We start from the raw sequence: 19,991 nt of genomic DNA, 5'->3' as shown, positions 1-19,991 counted from the left end.
CTTGGAGAGGGGTGGCATACAAATCTAATAAATAATAATAATAATAATAAATTCAATGTTTTTCTTAAAAAAAATTCTAACTATGGCATACAAAACCTTTGCCATACCTATCCTTGAATACTACTCACCTGCCTGGAACCCACACTGTATTTTGGATATTGATACATTAGAGAGGGTCCAGGGATATTTTACAAGAAGAGTACTCGACTCTTCTGCTCGCAATAAAATTCCTTATTCCAGTAGACTTGAAATTTTAGGCTTTGGTAACCTTGAACTATGCTGTCTACGTTCTGACCTAAATTACAGATGATCATCTACCTTAACGTCCTACCTGTTAATGACTACTTTAATTTCAACCACAATAACACTAGGGCTATAAATAGATACAAACTTAAGGTAATCCTCTCTAATCTTGATAGCAGAAAACTTCTGCAATAGAGTAGTAAATGTCTGGTACATTTTACCTGATTGGGTTGTTAGTTTCTGTAACCCGCATACCTTTTGTATTAAACTGTCTACCATGGACCTTACATGTTTCTTAAGAGGTCCCTAAGGGGGCATGCATAAGTGCACCAGTGTGCCTACCATCCTTGTCATAATGTACCCATTTATATCCAGTCATTTTATGTGTTTATGGCTATGTTTTGCTTTTTTATATCCATTTATTTGTGTCATTTCTTCATGTGTCCTATTTTGTTTCACTTGTTGACAAATTTTATTTTATTTTATTTTTATTTTATTTATTGTTAGAGTTGGAAGGGACCATGCGGGTCATCAAGTCCAACCCCCTGCCTAAGCAGGAACCCTATAGCATCCTAGCCAAATGGCAGTCCAATTTCCTCTTAAAAATGTCCAGAGTATTGGAGTTCACAACATCCACTGTGACACACACACACATGTTTTTCTGCCGAGTCACCTGGTATACCTAAATATGGGAGGGAGCATACTGCTTTTTTTGCCTTTCAACCCCACTCCAGGGGCCATCCAGGACCAAAACCATATTTTCCAAACTTGCAAAGAAACAATAAAGAAATAAAGGGACACTAGTATAGATCTATTTTGAGCTATTTGGCTCTCATCAGCTAGTCATACCCGTATAGGATTCCGAACCTGGGCTGCTTTTTGCCTTCCTAGGCAGTGCTTTTACCTTCTAAGCCTCCTTCTTTTTATCAGCTGAGCCAGGGAAAGATTACATGTTCTTCTGTCAAATCACCTGGTATACTCAAATATGGGAGGGAGCATACGGCTTCCTTTTGCCTTTCAGCCCTACTCCAGACACCAAACCATATTGCCCAAATTTGCAAAGAACTAATAAATATTTTCCAAACTTGCAAAGAACTGATAAAGAAATAAAGGGAGATTAGTATAGATCTATTTTGAGCTATTTGGCTCTCATCAGCTAGCCATAACCTTCCAGGCAAAAAGCAGCCCAGGTTCAAATCCTAGAAGGGTATGGCTAGCTGATGAGAGCCAAATAGCTCAAAATAGATCTATACTTATCTATACTTGTCTATATCTATACTTGTCTCCCTTAATTTCTTTATCAGTTCTTTGCAAGTTTGGAATATATAAATATGTAAATATACAAGAGCATCTTCCAACAGCTACCACAATAGTTAGGAAAAGCTACAAGCCAAAGCTTAATAATTAGGATGTTTAGAATTTTAAAAGTTTCTTTGATTATATTTTTCCCCCTCAGAGAGTGCTGGGTTATCCTTGGGTCCATTCAGTTTTTTTCTCCCTCCACTTGTTGTTATAAGAGACTGAATAGATTGAGGGCAGATGCTTTCCTTGGACAACTTCCAAGAAAAGGGCAATATTGAACAATGCTGGTTTATGTAACATGGAAGTCAAAATCTTTCTACAGCACTGACTCCACAGCAGGTTGTTTCCTCGGAGCAGATTTGAATATGTCAATATGCCAAAGTTTATGCGACGGGGGAACATGAAACATATGAATGTTTAGCTTCCTCTTCTTTCACTGAATGTGTTACATTTCTGCCCCTCGTAAAGAATCAAAGTATTTGAAGAATAGCCTCAATGACTAAACATGTTCCTTCTTGCCATCCCCAGATCCCGTCTTTTTAGAAACAGTTCTGAAGAATAAACTCTTTGAAAACATCCCCAAGCAGCCTTTTCTTTATTTTTGTTCAGCAATGTGATCATATGATGTAACTGTTTATTCAAACTGGAATAAAGAACCTAAATGCCATTATGAGAGAAAATGGATGTGTCATATCCAGCAAACAGCATACTTAACTTCTAAATCCATGAACTCACATATTTCTCTCCAAATTTCACACCTAAATTCTGGCCGTTGCTGAAAGACATATATTAGCCAGCGTTATTTCTTAAACAAGTAAATCCTTTGTACAACTTTGTTCACAAATTCAGTATGCAAATCTGGCCATGATACAACATTTTTGACTTTTTGCCAAAACTCCTAAGAATGGATGCATTTATACAAAAGTTTCCAAAGAATGTTAGTTTGATACCACTCAGAGCAATTACTGATTTGATTCATTTCTTGGTTAAAATACAAATTTGGTAGAAATGTCAGGTGACCGAACTGCAAGACCAGTGTGTTTTTACAAAACACAGTAAAATATATCAGAATCATTCTGTATATCTCTAGTGTTAATAGCAGTCACATTCAGAGGTTCAGCATACAATTAAGGGACAAATGTACCATCTGCTTGATGGCTGGGTGAAGCCTATAGAACCATCCGTTTAATTATAGTGGGAAACTAATAGTTACTGTTAAGTTCAATCTATAACAAACATTTATTTGTATTTTTACTTCCACATCTTGAAAAGTATTTTTTAAAATTTGTATTGAAATAGAAATGGCCAGGCCAAACATGTGGATGTTAAATATGTTGTGAAAAACAGGAGTTTTCCTTTTATGATATAGAAGGGGGGGGGGGTTTAAAGAGAAAAATAATGAAAATGTTTGTATCAACACAATGTATATTATTTTGTCCCCAAAACCCCACTTCTGACTATCTTGGTTGTTCTCAAGACATGATAATTTTTTTTTGAAATTCTTTCAACCATTATGAGGATTCCCTATCAATTTATCTGCCCTTTCCTAGTTTCACAGAAGGATTCGTGCATTTAGTAACCAAATCATTCAATCCTGAATAAATACGGTATAAAGATATTTTTTTAAAAACCCATCCCATAGTCAGTTGCCTTACATTCGATAATCGATAAGGAAATAAAGTCCACAATAATACCAGATAAAGCTTGGTAACAGATTTTTTTAAAGTCTACTAAGAGATATAAACAATGAAAACTGACTTGCCAACCTTTTTAATAAAACAACAACATTGTGTTTGATTATACTTGCTTTGTTCTAGAACAGTGATGGCGAACCTATGACACGCGTGTCAGCACTGACACGCATAGTCATTTTTAGTGACACGCGGCCGCCGGAGAAACTTTCGGAGAGAATGCGCCAAACGCACACGACGAGAGCCAAAACCCCCAAAAAACTCCTCACTCTCACCACCCCCTCCTGTTTCACCTTCGTTGCTGCTTGGAGAAGCCCGCGCCTCCTTCGCCTCCCCCCCCCAGCCCGGGAAGGAAAAAGCTGGCAGAGCGCAAGCGCAGGTTCTTAAAGGATCCGCGTTGTTGATTTCCAAGCACCAAAAAAAAAAAAAAGGGACGCGGACGTGCGAAGAGCAAGAATAGGAGCCCGGCCCGGCTGGAGCTTCCCTGGTGGTGATGGCAAGTGAGCTTTTGGGGCCCGGTGGGAGGGCGCCGGCCATTGTGTGCCCACACAACCATTAGGAACCCCCTCCCCCGGCAGAAATTTTTGAAGTGGCGCAAAGCCACGCAGTCCTGAATCGCTCCCTTCTCCGGCCAGCAAAGTCGGCTGCCCAGGAAAGCGCCGTATTTGAAAAGCGCGCATTTAAAAATCGCGCCACTTTCCCAGGCAGCCAGCTTGCTGGCCGGAGAAGCGAGCAATCCGGGACTGCCTGGCTTTGCGCCGTGATGACAACAACGGCGCCATGGTGGCCTTCAAGCGTCGCCCTCCATGGCGCCCAACCACCCGTTCCTGAGGTAGATGTCTGGCGCGCTACCGGGAGGTGGAGGCGGCGCATGGCCAGGCGCTGAGCTCCATGGACACCTGGGAGGGCAAAGGGGTGAATGTGGCTGCTGCCTCTTAGGCGGAGGCGAAGGCGATGGCAGAGTCTGTGCTGGGGCCATGCAGGGACGCTGATCCAGGGGGCCACGGACCGGCAAGCCACCCTCCACTCTCTCTCCGCTCTCCCTCTCTCTTTCTCTCTCTGTTGCCGGCGTGGTGCATGAGAGAGAAAGAGAGAGAGAAAAAGGAGGAGAGAGAATAAGAGAGAAAGAGAGAGAAGGAAAGCAAGAGAGAGAGAGAAAGCAAGGGAGAGAGAGAAAGAGAAAGAGAGTGTGTGTGTGAGAGAGGAAGAGAGAGAAAGAAAGAAAGAGAAATAAAGCAAGAGAGAGAGAAAAAGAGAAAGAGAGAAGGAAAGTAAGAGAAAGCAAGAGAGAGAGAGAAAGCAAGAAAGAGAGGAACAGAGAGAGAGAGAAAGAGAAAGAAAGAAAGAGAGAGAAAAAGAGAGAAGGAAAGTAAGAGAGAGAAAGCGAGAGAAATCAAGAGAGAGAGAGAGAAAGCAAGGGAGAGAAAGAAAGCAAGAAATAGAGAAAGGGAGGAAGAGAGAGAGAGAGAAAGAGAAAGAAAGCAAGAGAGAAAGAGAGAAGGAAAGCAAGAGAGAGAGAAAGAGAGAGAAAGAAAGAGAGAGAAAGAAAGAAAGCAAGGAAGAAAGACAGAGAGAAAGAAAGCAAGAGAGAGAGAGAAAGAAAGCAAAAGAGAAAGAGAAGGAAAGCAAGAGAGAGAGTGAGAAAGAGAGAATAAAAGAGAGATAGCAAGAGAGACAGAGAAAGAGAGAGAGAGAAAGCAAGAAAGAGAGAAAGAGGAAAGGAGGGAGAAAGAGTAAAAAAGAGAGGAAGGAAGAAAGAAAGAGTAAAAAAGAGAGGAAGGAAGAAAGAAAGAGGGATGGAGAGAGAAGGGGAAAGAAAGAGGGAGAGAGAGAGAAATAGGGCGAAAGGGAGGAAAAGAGGGGGGTTTTGTCCAAACTTTTTTTAGCCCCCCCCCCCCCGCGCTCACCGTCCCCCAGGATTTTGTAAATGTGAATAATGTGCCGCAGCTCAAAAAAGGTTGGGAAACACTGCTGTAGGCCATTTGGGATTTCTGAATAAAATATAGCCTGTAAATAAAAGAAATATTTTTTCTTTAACAAGAAAAAAGATAAATAAGAGGGAATCTTGTATTCCTTTTCTTTCCTGTTAAAAGCTGGGTCTCTACACATTTGAATGGATGCCTTCAACCTCAATTGAAGATTTAGCCAATGAAATTCAACAACAAAAAAGTCACTAAATCAGTGATGGTGAACCTGTGGCAGTCCAGCTGTTGCTGGACTGCCACAGGTTCGCCATCACTGGAAGAATTCCCCCTCCCCCTCACTTATCTTAGTTCATGGCACCACACACAAGTTAAATAATAGCAAGACCAACAAAAGAAACCAACTGACAGATTAACAAAGAAGTCACTAAGCAGATAAGTTAAATAATTATACATATTTGTTATTTAAACTATAAATATCACAAAATTATGTTTTTTTCTCAAGGTGACACACCACCCGAGTTATGCTTGGTTTTTTGGCGAATTTTGACACACCAAGCTCAAAAGGTTGCCCATCACTGTTCTAAAAGAAAGAGCACTGAATAAGAGGCAAACTGAATGCCATCATTTATCCTTGGTTGTTTTATATTTATAACTCTAAATATAAAAAGAAGAGGGAAATAAATACTTTTTACCATCTGTATATAGAGTCACAGACGCATTCTGATGGATTTGACCTTAAGGTTTTTCAATAGCTTCTCTGTATGTGATAAAAACAATGAAGCAGCTGGTTTCCAACAAAGTTCACCCAGTGGTAAAAACAAAAATACCCTCTACTTCTCCAAAACTAAACATTGCACAGCCTGTTTTTTTAAAAAAAATATTTTTGTAATTATTGAAGAAATATTTGTTTAATGCTGTTCAGTTTGTGATCCACTAAGACAGAGGTCTTCAAACTTGGTAACTTTAAGAGTTGTGGATTTCAGCTCCCAGAATTCTCCAGCCAGCTATGCTTGAAGTCCACAACTCTTAAAGTTGCCAAGTTTGGGGACCCCTGTGACTAAGAAAACCTGTTAATCCCCAGACAGGGCCTGGTTATGTACGGCTTGGACAAAACAGACAGAGGCTTTTCATTTTATAATGGTTGTGGCTGAGCAGGCCTGACAAATCTTTTATTCCCTCCCACACCCCTGTTTATGGATGACAGCTGATGTGAAGGGGAGACTCAAAGGAAGCTAATAGAGCCACTTAGAAAGCGGAAGTTCTGTCCTAATTAAAAAGCAAAAAAAAAGAAAGAAAGCTTAAACTCTGTCCTGCCAGGCTCTCTGGTAGGAAAGGGTACAAATTTCAGACACACAAACGTTTGAAAATTCAAAACAATGTTCTTTATCACAAAAGTCAAAATAAACTAAGCACTCGTTTTGTATTGCAAAGAGCACTCCTCCCAAAACAACCGGGTAGTCTGTACAAGTTCCCTTAAGCAGTCATTAAGTACTTAGCTAGCAGCTGTGAAGAAACTTCACACCCCTTCTTCTTCCAACGAAGTGAGACACACACACACACACACACATGTTCCTCTGCTTTGGTTTCAAAGGCGTGAAAAATAAAAAAACTAGAAAACAGCAACACAGGATTCCTGAAGAACTGCGATCAGATACTCTTCTCTTCCACAACGGCCAAACCCACACACTGCTATTTATAGCAGCAGCCCTAATTACTGGAGCCCCACCCAAACACAGGTGGCCTCTCTTATCTCCTGTAATATGTTCTTACTTGGTCTCTTCTACGCATAATTCTGCGTTTGCGTGGGTCCAAGACTTCTTCATCTGAATCAATGGAAGATAAGGGAGATTGACTGCCTGGGCTGTGTGCCAAGCCTCCCTCTTCCAAGTCACTCCCACCTTCTTCTTCGTCCGTGGAAACTAAACTCTGAACTGACTCTGTTGACAATAACACAGGCCTATGACATGTTGAAGTTTCCCCTGCATCCACCTCCACATTCCCTGGGGCAGGAGCTGGGCCAGAGCCAACCACAATAAACTCTAGAAACAGAAATGCAAAGAAACATTGAGGCAGGAAAAAATAACATTTGAGGAGTCTACTGCCCAAACTATTGATTCCTTCACATGCACGGCAGTGCTGAAAACTGGCCTGCGCACCAGCCAACTGATTGTTGGACATCATATGCGCTAGAACCCAGAAATTTGGCTTTTCCAGAGCATGGCTACAATGCACAAGTGTGCATGTTTCTGCGCAAGCTTTTTGGCACTCAGTGCTGAAAAGATTCACCATCACTGCTATAAACTATGACTTTCACATAGTGGAATATGAGACTTTGAATATGTGATAGTTAGAAAGTATAGTCATGCATTCACAACTGAATCAGTAAGCTCTGAGGAAGAAAGCAGAGATGATTAACATTTATAATTTCAAGGTAATTTGGGTTCAAGAGATTCCTCTACTAAAAGCATATTCATAACATATGATTTTTCTATATTTTCTATACAGTATTTTTATATTTTATTTCTTTGATTTTTATGCCGACATTCTCCTTAGACTCAGGGCGGCTTACAACATGTTAGCAATAGCACTTTTCAACAGAGCCAGCATATTGCCCCCACAATCTGGGTCCTCATTTTACCCTCCTCGGAAGGATGGAAGGCTCAGTCAACCTTGAGCCGATGATGAGATTTGAACCGCTGACCTGCAGATCTACAGTCAGCTTCAGTGGCCTGCAGTACAGCACTCTACCTGCTGCGCCACCTCGGCTCTTAGCTTCTAGCTATTTATTTAGCAATTAGCGAAAATATTATATTCAGCTAGGACTCTCTCAATCTCGAAGTCAAAGTTATAAAGTGGTTTCAGTGTGGTGCTGTGGTTTTCATATTTAAAGACTTACAGTTGATGTTTCTAAATTGTTGTAGATTGTCTTGTGGGATTTTTAGCAAAAAGAAATAGCAATAGGAATAGCACTTAGATTTATATACAGCTTCACAGTGCTTTACAGCCCTCTCTAAGAGGTTTACAGAGTCAGCATATTGTCCCCAACAAACCGGGTCATCATTTGACCCACCTCAGAAGGATGGAAGGCTGAGTTAACCTTGAACTGGGTAAGATTTGAACTGGTGACCTACAGCCATCAGTCAGTAAAAGCAGCTTGCAGTACTGCATTCTAACCACTGCGCCACCAAAACCCCAGTGTTTCACTGCTCACCCATCTGAAACTTGTTCAGATCTGATTGAACGGTGGGCAGGGATTTATATTCCTTTCAGTCATCTGGTGTTAGTTCTCTGAAGGTCAATCATGAGTCCTCTGACAGTCATTGAGGCCACTTGGGGATTTTTCAGAGTCACGTGAATCAGGTGTGGAACATTCTTGGAATTGCAGTTCATGGATGAAAAGCAAAATGTTTTCAAGGAAAACAACCAAGAAAGTCCAGTTGCTTTTTCAAAAAAGAGGCAAGGATAATTAAGATACTGTTAAAAAGTAATTAAAAGGCAAAGGGGGGGCTTATTCCTTTTACTTTCAACACCTCTAGAAAATATATTTTTTCCATGAATAAATAAATGTAATAAATATAAATATATTCTGTAAAGGTGAGAAATTAATTCCATGATAATAAAGAATATGACATATAGTCAGTCACCCTTGGAGAATAACCTCATTTGGGAGAAAACAGATCATAAATGACACACCACTGCCTACAACATAATTTATCTTTATGATACAATTTAATTTTCTTTACAAGGATTTATTGCAATGAGTTAGCACCTCCCCACAGCATCTAAGACTATATCAATCCCATCATATTCTTTCAAATTTATTAATTACCATTATTCTCATTTTTAATTACATGAATTAAACAATTTCTACGTGAAATACCATGCTACAACTACAGTATATCTAACTCTTCAATGGGATGTCACTGATAAAATATTGAAGGGATTAATCTTATAATTCAGCTGCCCTATTACTAAAACCAGCCAGTAACTGTTTCTAGAGGGTAGGAATGGATGACATTGCAGTCCATTAATTCCCCAATTCACCTTGGAAGTGACTTGAGGACATGCTTCTCTGTTTCACTTTCAAAATACATTTCCCCATCTTACATTGCCTGGAGAGTTTCAACCTGTCTGGGACAGAGAGTTCAGATTATTTTATGTTAACCTGAACAGTTCATTGGCTCTCTTGTTGAAGATGGACCACTTATTCAACTAATGCACTTTGGTAGTAGCTTTTATACTTTCCCTTGCTGGCACTGCTGAAATAGAAAAAAATCACTAGCCTGAAACCTATCTGAATTTTTAAAATGATGAATATATATTTCCTGAAATAGCTCATTTTGTCTCTTATTAAGTCCTATTTTTGTTTTGGTTTGAAGGGCAATCGGAGAACTAGCTACTCAAAAAAGAAGAAAAAATATTTCTCTCTAAGCATATCTTCTCTAACTTAATCACTCTGCTTTTTCAGCAAGGATCATAAAAGGAACTTATATAACTTATTCAGACTTACTAGAGAGTAGAAAAGAGTATAAAGAAAGACCTTTTAGAAAAGTGTGTATATCCATGTGTACATATAGGTAGTTTGGAGGCTGTTGGGGTCTGGATGGGTGCCAACAGACTCAAACTCAACCCTGATAAGACGGAGTGGCTGTGGGTTTTGCCTCCCAAGGACAATTCCATCTGTCCGTCCATAACCCTGGGGAGGGGATCATTAACCCCCTCAGAGAGGGTTCGCAACTTGGGCATCCTCCTCGATCCACAGCTCACATTAGAGAAACATCTTTCAGCTGTGGCGAGGGGGGCGTTTGCACAGGTCTGCCTGGTGCACCAGTTGCGGCCCAATTTGGACCAGGACTCACTGCTCACAGTCACTCATGCCCTCATCACCTTGAGGCTCGACTACTGTAATGCTCTCTACATGGGGCTACCTTTGAAAAATGTTCGGAAACTTCAGATCATGCAAAATGCAGCTGCGAGAGCTATCATGGGCCTTCCTAAATATGCCCATGTCATACCTATACTCCGCAGTCTGCACTGGTTGCCGATCAGTTTCCGGTCACTATTCAAAGTGTTGGCTATGACCTATAATGCCCTTTTTGGCATCGGACCAGAATATCTCCGGGACCGTCTTCTGCTGCACGAATCCCAGCGACCAGTTAAGTCCCACAGAGTTGGCCTTCTCCGGGTCCCGTCGACTAAGCAATGTTGTTTGGCGGGACCCAGGGGAAGAGCCTTCTCTGTGGCGGCCCCGACCCTCTGGAACCAACTCCCCCCTGATATCAGAGGTGCCCCCACCCTCCTTGCCTTTCGTAAGCTCCTTAAAACCCACCTCTGTCGTCAGGCATGGGGGAACTGAGATATTCCCTTCCCCCCAGGCTTATAAAATTTATGCATGGCATGTCTGTTTGTATGATTGGTTTCTTAAATTGAGGTTTTTTACATTACTTTTAATATTAGATTTATTCATATTGTCTTTTTACTGTTGTTAGCCACCCCGAGTCTATGGAGAGGGGCGGCATACAAATCTAATAAATAAATAAACAAACAAACAAACAAACAAACAAACAAACAAACAAAGAAAGAAAGAAAGAAAGAAAGAAAGAAAGAAAGAAAGTTCTTGGTTACCGATTGCCCTGTTTGGAAATCATTCTGACCTATGAGAGTACTGAGAAACCTTATGACTGATCCTCAAACTTACAAAAGTCACAGTCACCTGATTGCAATTCAGGTATTTAGCAAGTGGTGCACATTATGGATGCAACACCTGCACTTGATTGCCATTTGCAATCTTATAGCTGGTTTCCAATAAAGTTACTGGAAAAGCTAGCAGTAAGTCCCAAATTTGGGTCATATGACACCATTGCAGCAAAACTGACTTTGTATGTTGGGTGTGCTGTTGGATGTGATGGTTCACTGAACCACCATGTCACTTATTGATGGATTTACCAGTCTCAGCTGTAGTTATTAAAAGAGGATTATTTGTACCCAAGTACAGTGGTATTTCTACCTAAGAACGCCTCTACTTACGAACCTATCTAGATAAGAATCAGGTGTTCAAGATTTTTTTGCCCCTTCTCAAGAACCATTTTCCACTTACAAACCCGAGCCTCCATAACAGTAACCAGAAAAGGCAGGAAGAAGCCTGCATGGGACCTCTCTAGGAATCTCCTGGGAGGAAAAAGGGCCATAAAAGGTGGGTAGAAGCCTCCGTGGGGCCTCTCTAGGAATCTCCTGGGAGGAAACAGGACCTCCACCCTCCCTGTGGTTTCCCCAATCGCACACATTATTTGCTTTTACATTGATTCCTATGGGAAAATTGCTTCTTCTTACAAACTTTTCTACTTAAGAACCTGGTCACGGAATGAATTAAGTTCGTAAGTAGAGGTATATTTGTCAAGGAATAAGCTTATAAACTGCTGCAAAAGCTTCTCAGTCCATATGGGATTGTTTCAAATGATCATTAGCACATCACGAAAGCAGCTTAAATAATAAGTGTGGATATGACCTAACATAATTCCTCCATCATATCTATTTCCTATTAAATATTTAGATATTACAAGAATGCATTAAAAAGCAGCTATATTTTATCCACTCTCTCTCTCAAACACAAACATACAAACAAATACAGGTTCCCATTAAGTCCAGCTGGGATGAGGATCAATTACAGTGTAGAAATATAGTGTATTAAAAGAAAAATGATTTCCTTAGCATAGCACCATTATTTTCTTCCTCAGACAGGCAAGAGCTTATATATATATCCACAATACTTATACCTTGGTTGAGCATCCTTCAAAAACTGCAGTTGTAGCTGTTCATTACCATTTACGTCATATGTTAGATAAATCCTTACCCAGAAAAAAATCACATGGGCTGGGCTACTTTTAAAGTATCATGGCAGAAAGCCCAGCTATAAAGCACTGCAAACTAGGCCACTATTTGCTCACTCCAATATCACTGGGAAAAGCAAATGAATTGAACAGAGATGCTTCAAATTACATATAGCAACAGCAACAGCAGATTTTTTCATCATGCATGTAGAGCAAACTCTATGATTTGATTTGATTTGATTTGATTTGATTTGATTTGATTTGAATGCCGCCCCTCTCCGAAGACTCGGGGCGGCTCACAACAATGATAAAAACAGTATTATAATGAAACAAATCTAATATTAAAAAGAAATATATAAAACCCTATCATATTAAAACCAGACAACACAGACATACCAAACATAAAATATAAAGAGCCTGGGGGAAAGGTGTCTCAAGTCCCCCATGCCTGGCGGTATAGGTGGGTCTTGAGTAGTTTACGAAAGACAAGGAGGGTGGGGGCAGTTCTAATCTCTGGGGGGGAGTTGATTCCAGAAGGCTGGGGCCACCACAGAGAAGGCTCTTCCCCTGGGGCCTGCCAGATGACATTGTTTAGTCGATGGGACCTGGATAAGGCCAACTCTGTGGGACCTTATCGGTCGCTGGGATTCGTGCGGTAGCAGGCAGTTATGCAATGGAAAATGTCAATTGAATGCAGTAAATGGGAAATATTGCCCTATCCTTGCTATCCATTGAAAATAAATATTTTTCTTCTCAATTAAATGATCAGTGTGTCAGACATCTATTTTTATAGTACAACTAAGGAAGCCTAAAATCCTGGTTTTGCTATTGGACTTAGTTCAGTTGTAGCTGCTTAGCAATGATGGCTGCAGAAGAGAGACCAGCCTTAGACCTTCACACACTGAATAGGGGAAGATGATTCAGTAAGTTATTATTTAAAACAGAGCTCAGAGCTGAAGGTACAGCAAGGCACTTCCTTTCATAAAGAAGTCCTTATCTGATGGTGAAGGGACCCAAAGCCATGCTATGTAATTGCGTTGAAATGTCAAGATGGCAGTAGATTTAGCATCAGAAACCTTGGGTTTGACCTCTGATCAAGAAAACCTTAGAATAAATTCTGAAATGTCTCAATCATTCCACAAATAGAAATATTTTGCAGTATATCTTGCAGTATAAAACAAATATCATTTGTTGACAAATATTATTTGTTGCTGCTTATGAAGGAGTGCTGGATGAAGTAACATCTAGTAACATTGAACATTCAGCTTCAGCTTCAACCACAACAACACAAGAGCACACAACAGATTGAAACTTAATATTAACCGCTCCAAACTTGACTGTAAAAAATATGACTTCAGTAACCGAGTTGTCAAAGCATGGAACTCATTACCAGACTCCATAGTGTCATCCTCAAACCCCCAACACTTTACCCTTAGATTGTCCACGATTGATCTATCCAGATTCCTAAGAGGTCAGTAAGGGGCGAGTACAAGTGCACTAGAGTGCCTTCCATCCCCTGTCCTGTTGCTCTCCTATATCTCCTATACCTTTCTTCTATTCCTATATCTCTTCTTCTATTCTTTCATTGATATGTTCTATTACTATATCTTCTTTTCTATTATTTCTTAGATATATTTTACTATGAGTATCTCCTCTATAGCCTTCATCATGTATTTTACTATGTGTATATAGATATATACCCACTAAAACCCTCATTGTGTATTGGACAAAATAAATAAAAAATAAATTTTAGAAACAGCTTGCTAACCATAATATCAGTTTGAGGGGAGGGTGGTAAGTGACCGGGAGATCTATGGCTCTTACTTCAAACTTACAGATGTTTTGTGACTCTTGTACAAATAATAGAATGGCACAAAATATTCTAACTTTGGAAAAATGGAAGGACATTTTTGAAAAATAAAGTCAGACATTAATGCTAACAATGTTAATAGTGATATCTGCCTCAAGATATTATGGAAGATGAACAAATTTTATCCGACAAGACAGAGACTGAGTTGAAAATAGATTTACAAATGACAGGCTACAAAAATGTCATAGAAAATAATGTTACAACGGTCATGCCAAAGAAACCAACTGATATTTTAATAATTACAATGGACATACAAATAATAAACCAAGAAAGTGACCTGGATGTTTTTTCTCTCTCCAAAATTGGGCATACAAAAGAGATTTGTTAAATCTTTAAAAATCTTATGAGAAGAAGAAATGAAAAGAAATCAAGTTCTTTGACATTATTTGAGTGGACTAAGGTTTAAGATTACAAGTAAAAGGAAAGAATATAAAGCTGATTTATTTGACCAAGGTTAAAATAGATATATTGTTACTAATAAAGGAGCATATTTGTAGATATATTGTTATTTCTAATAACCCTTAATGACTTTTGGTGCTTTATGGGTTTGTTTATAGGTTAGAGAAGGAATATTGAAATTTAAGAGTTTAAATATTGAAATTGAAGAGATTGAAAGTCTCTCTCATATACAAATTCTTACTTTTCCTTTTTTCTTCTGTTTTTCACTTCTTCCCTTTTTTCCTTTGCACCTTTTACTCTTTCTTTTAATTTATATTAGTTTTCCCTATTGCAATTCTAATGTTTAAGAAAAATATTTGTAAAAAACTGAGTGAGGTCTTCTATTTGTATTCTATAATGAAATTGTATGGGAAAACTTTAGCTTGTTTTCAGAAAAATGCTGTCATGTAAAAGAACCTACATGAACTGAAAGGCAAAATCAGCCTCTTGTCAAAATTAATTCATTTAATTATTTATAATTAATTATTTCATAATTTACTATAAAGGATAGAACTTCTGCAGCAAAGGACAATGTACTAAAGTTTCCCACTGAGAGAAAGTCAGATGGGGGGAGGGGAGGGGAGAAAGAGGAAACTCTGGAAGAAAAAAAGAAAGTGGGTTAAGAGCCTGAAAGTGAAGTAGTCATGAGATGTATTGTGCTAATGCTTTAGCATGACAAAAGCTAGCAGGGAAAGTGAAGCAGCTTTTTAAAATGCAAAATCTACAAGTTAGTGACTCAATTGAAAACATCAAATACTGAAATGAAAGATAGCTAACTTAGAAAATAGGTCTCCACATTTAACAGCCATCTGCTGGGTTTAAAATTGAACAAACATTCAACATTTTCCTTTAGAGACAGTGTTAAGAAGAAATATTCTATTCTTTGTACAAGTGTCACAAAAACATCTGTACGTTTGAAGTAAGAGCCATAGATCTCCTGGTCACTTCCCACCCACCCCCTCAAATTGATATTATGGTTAGCAAGCTGTTTCTAAAATTTTCAACCTTACTAGACATCCCTTCATCCCTTGTAAATAATTTACAAACTTTTGAGCAATGAAGGGATTTTCCCCCTGACAAGTTAAACTATCAGGCCATCCTTGCTTAGTACATTATCCTTCCTGTTTATGTGCAAGCAATAGGATCAATTCAACCACAGCCAACAATGAAAAGAAGTAAGCTGAAGACTGGACTTCAGTGGCGGTTGACAGCTTGAAAGCTATCCCACAATAAGGATTCATGCTGAAATTCAAGAGCAAGCTATTGTATATGACTAGAAATTTTGGCTGGGACTTTTATTATTCTGCAACTTTCACTCAGGATACAGAATAACAGAATTAGAAGGGATCTTGAAGTTTTTCTGATCTCACCTTCTAATATAGGGTAGGCAGAAAACCCTATATCATTTCAAACATATAGTTATCCAACATCTTCTTAAAAACTTCCAGTGTTGGAGCATTCACAACTTCTGGAGGCAAGTTGCTCCACTGATTAATTGTTCTAACCATCAGGAAATTTTTTATTTATTGTTTCTTTATTTGATTGATTTTGTCCAATACACAATGAGGGTTTTAGTGGGTATACTCATAGTAAAATATATCTAAGAAAGAATAGAAGTTATAGGAATAGAACATATCAATGAAAGAATAGAAGAAGAGATATAGGAATAGAAGAAAGGTATAGGAGATATAGGAGACCAATGGGACAGGGGACAGAAGGCACTCTAGTGCACTTGTATTTTCCCCTTACTGACCTCTTAGAAATCTGGATAGGTCAAACGTGGATAATCCAAGGGTAAAGTGTTGGGGGTTTGGGGATGACACTATGGAGTGAGTTCCACGCTTCGACAACTCGGTTACTGAAGTCATATTTTTTACAGTCAAGTTTGGAGCGGTTAATATTAAATTTAAATATGTTGTCTGCTCTTGTGTTGTTGTGGTTAGGGTTAGTTCTCCTTAGTTATAGGTTGTTTCTCTCCTTGATACTAGCATATGTTTATGATTATTTGACCCCTTTGACAATCATTGTGTTGCACCTCATGATTGACAAATGTATATTTTCTTTTATGTACACCGAGAGCATATGCACCAAAGACAAATTCCTTGTGTCCCCAATCACACTTGGCCAATAAAGAATTCTATTCTATTCTATTGAGTATTACTGTATGCCAATTTCTAACCTATATCAAGATATGCTTTTCAAACTTACATTTCTTTTGGATTTCTGTTCAAGCTCTTACAAGATTCACAGGCTTTGGAATGTGTAGGGGCATATACATATGATCCCTGTCTGCAACTCCTTGAATTAACCAAGACCACTCCTCAGGTTCACAAAGGTATCCTTGATACCTACACCACACCTGCAGCAAAGGACTTATTTAGATTAAGGTTGCAAAAAGCGGTTACCCAGGACCCTATGCAGCATTGTACAGGGCCATCAATTAATTCTAATTGACCTATTATTGTCTACCTGTTATGTCTGTATGCTTAATAAACTTCCATACCTTCTAAAACAAGCTTAGGATATTAATGTGATTGTTTCACAGTGTGTGACTCATCTTTTAAAAGACGGCACAGTGCTTACCATTATATGGCTGACTTCATACGGTTCATTAACATGCCAACTAATCATAGCCTAGGCCATTGATGGTGAACTTATGGCACGGGTGCCATAGGTGGCACACAGAGGCATATCTGCCGGCACGCGAGCTGTTGCCTAGCTCAGTTCCAGCACAAATGTGCACACTCGCCAGCTCATTTTTGGCTCACATGGAGGCTCTGGGAGAGCATTTTGGATTTCCGGAGGGCCTCTGGGGAGATGGGAGAAAGTGAAAAATGGGCTTACTGGGCCCACCAGAAGTTGGGAAACAGGCTGTTTCTGGCCTACACGGGGCCTCTGGAGGGCGGAAATTGACTCTCCAGGCATTGAATTATGGTGTGCGCTCTTGTGCAGGTGCGATAGTGTGCGTGCACACACTTTTGGCACCCAAGGGAAAAAAGGTTCGCCATCACTGGTCTAGGCTCTTGTACAAATTCAGGCAATGTCTTTATAGTATGGATGTATGGAATATAGTATGGAGTCATATAAATTCCCAAAATTGGGTTAAGTGAATTGTGTTTAAATTAACTACGTGTGTATTAAAAACACTATCTCTAAGTGGTAGTAATTGATTCAATTGTATTCAACTGTTAAGAGAAAAATTATAAGAATAACAAATGTAGTTTTGTCTGACACTTTCCCTAGTTTGTTGTATCAGTTTTAACACAACTCAGTGCACTTTACTGCCTTCAATCTATGCCTTCAAAGAGAATTTTAATCTACCTCTCTGCCAGGTCTCACGTTCTATTATCTATTTTACTCTGTCATTGACTTGAATGAATTCTGGATTAGTTTCTGGATTAGCTCCTTTGTTAAAAAGGAATTTAAACTGATTCAATGTTTCCCCTAAATTTGATTTGTTTGTTTTTCAGTTAGATTTCATTGTATATTGCTAAGGTACCATGTAAATGTTAATTTGGATATACAGTACTTAATAAAATGGAGCAGAGATATAATCAACGTTATAACAATACTTTGCAATGAATGGTTCTAATGCAGAAGAAAATATCTAGAGCAGTGGTTCTCAACCTGGGGGTTGGGACCCCTTTGGTGGTCGAATGATTGTTTCACAGGGGTCGCCTAAGACCATGTGAAAAAACAAATTCTATTCTGGCGCCTTGGAATATATTTTTACAATCCAACCAATCAGGCATTTACAGTGGGGGTGTGCCTCTGACCTTCCTGTCAATCAGTTTAAGCTCTGTTGGGAGAATTGATGCTAGACTTATGGTTGGGGCGGTCACCACAACATAAGGAAATGTATTAAGGGGTCGTGGCATTAGAAAGGTTGAGAACCACTGATCTAGAGCATGTTTTTGCAATGCTATGAGGGATGGGCAGGGTTTGATTCCCAGAAATTGCTGAAATATGGAGATTTGCTGTTTGAGAATTTCTGGAGAAATACAGGCTGCCTTGACTATTGCTATGTGAGTAACACCAAGGGGAGATAATATGAAAAACTCATAGTGCAAACTCCCTTAGTTTGTATGGATGTCAATATGTTTATAGCAAAAGAAGGAACAGGGGAGCAGAAATAAACTAAAATCAAAGAGATCATAATAATTTATTCTATTTAGGCAAAAAAGTAAGTTGGCATGTATAAAGGAACCCACATTTACCCAAGATTTATTTGGAAAGCATCTGAATGTCATTCCTAGGACTACATGGATTTTATATCTATGGTCAAGGACTTTTTCATCCAAACAATCAAAATTGAATTTCACTTTGTTCACCCTGAGATCAATGGGAGAAGTTGCAAAATGGGAACTTACTCTCATGACAAAGCTCCCCAGAAATATGAAGATATCAGGTAAAATTTGTCTGTGTTATATTCTTGAAATGGTTCTCCAGTCCATCTTTCTTCCATGGGTAGGTGTCAGTGTAGATCAGGGGTAGGCAAAGTTGTCTCTTCTATGACATGTGCACTACTCCCAGAATCCCTGAGCTACCATGATTGTCTCATGAATTCTGGGAGTTGAAGTCCACAAGTCATAGAAGAGCCAACTTTGCTTATCCCTGGTGTAGATGATAAATGTAATAGGGCATATTTATTTGCTAGATTTCTATACTGCTCCAATTAAGCCAGATTAGACTCATCCCCATATTCTATTGCTCTAAAAAAGTTATTAAGTTATTACAAATATTACAATCCAAAGCAGAAGACACAGAAAACCAAAGATAAATAGGCCTCTATATTTGTTAAACATCACATTAGACAATAGGGGTCATACATCCCCTCCACTCAGGTCTGTTGGGAAGAAAAAACCCAACAGGTTTGGATTGCCTTTCTAAAACCTAGCAGTATATGGTTCAGATTTGGACCTTGGAGAAATGCTACTCCAAAGAGAAGGAACACTGATTGAAAAGGCACATCTCCAAGGTCCCTGAAAATGACAGTCCATTAAATGAGGAGACTTAAAGTAAGATCTTCTACAAGATCTTATGATGGATGGATTGGGCGAAGGCAGTCCTGAAGATAGCTAGATCTTCTATCTGGGAAAATCTCCTTATTGCAAACCAACTCATTCACTGATTGAACACTTTGCAAGTGAGTGGTTGATCGTTAAGCCGCGGAGTCATCAATTCATGCCAAATGCATCTTAAAAACCACATGGATAATATTCAGCATAAAAAGATAGATTAAAGACAAATTCAAATGGAGCCCCAATCTTGGTGTCAACATGCAATATGTTTGGATGAGTAGTGAGAATCCTAGCATAGTGTAATATAGTATTATTAGTCCCAATACTACAAAATGAAAAATTTAGGCTGCCCTGAGAAGTACAGAGAGGGGCTATTGCAGCATCACTTCTTTTCCCCAAATGTCTTTGGGTCCTTTCTTTAATGCAAAAGTCCTTGAAATGCTAGTAGATTCATAAAAGGAATGTGAGAATATGTTTCTATTCACTACCAGGCTGGGCTTTGAAGAAAGTGGAGGGGGGAGAGAACTGAGATGTCACCCCCTATCCAATAAGTGCTATTTAAACCTAAATTTAGCACAGAATTAAGTGCTGGGCCCAACTGTCCTGGTCCCTTCTTTTCATTTATCCTCTTGTAGAATTTTTATGGGCATTACAACCATATCACAAGGAATGCT

General features: G+C 39.2%; 1 protein-coding gene across 5 annotated transcripts in view; it reads right to left on the bottom strand.

Moving 5' to 3' along the window:
• Window positions 1-19,991, bottom strand: part of FMN2 (formin 2) — a 624,734-nt gene that overhangs the window by 205,397 nt on the left and 399,346 nt on the right. The gene's annotated exons all lie outside the window — the stretch shown is intronic.

This window comes from Erythrolamprus reginae, chromosome 1, assembly GCF_031021105.1.
Source record: "Erythrolamprus reginae isolate rEryReg1 chromosome 1, rEryReg1.hap1, whole genome shotgun sequence".
Lineage (NCBI taxonomy): Eukaryota > Metazoa > Chordata > Lepidosauria > Squamata > Dipsadidae > Erythrolamprus > Erythrolamprus reginae.
The sequence above is the reverse complement of the archived record's forward strand: the minus strand, read 5'-3'. Positions and strand labels throughout refer to the sequence as shown.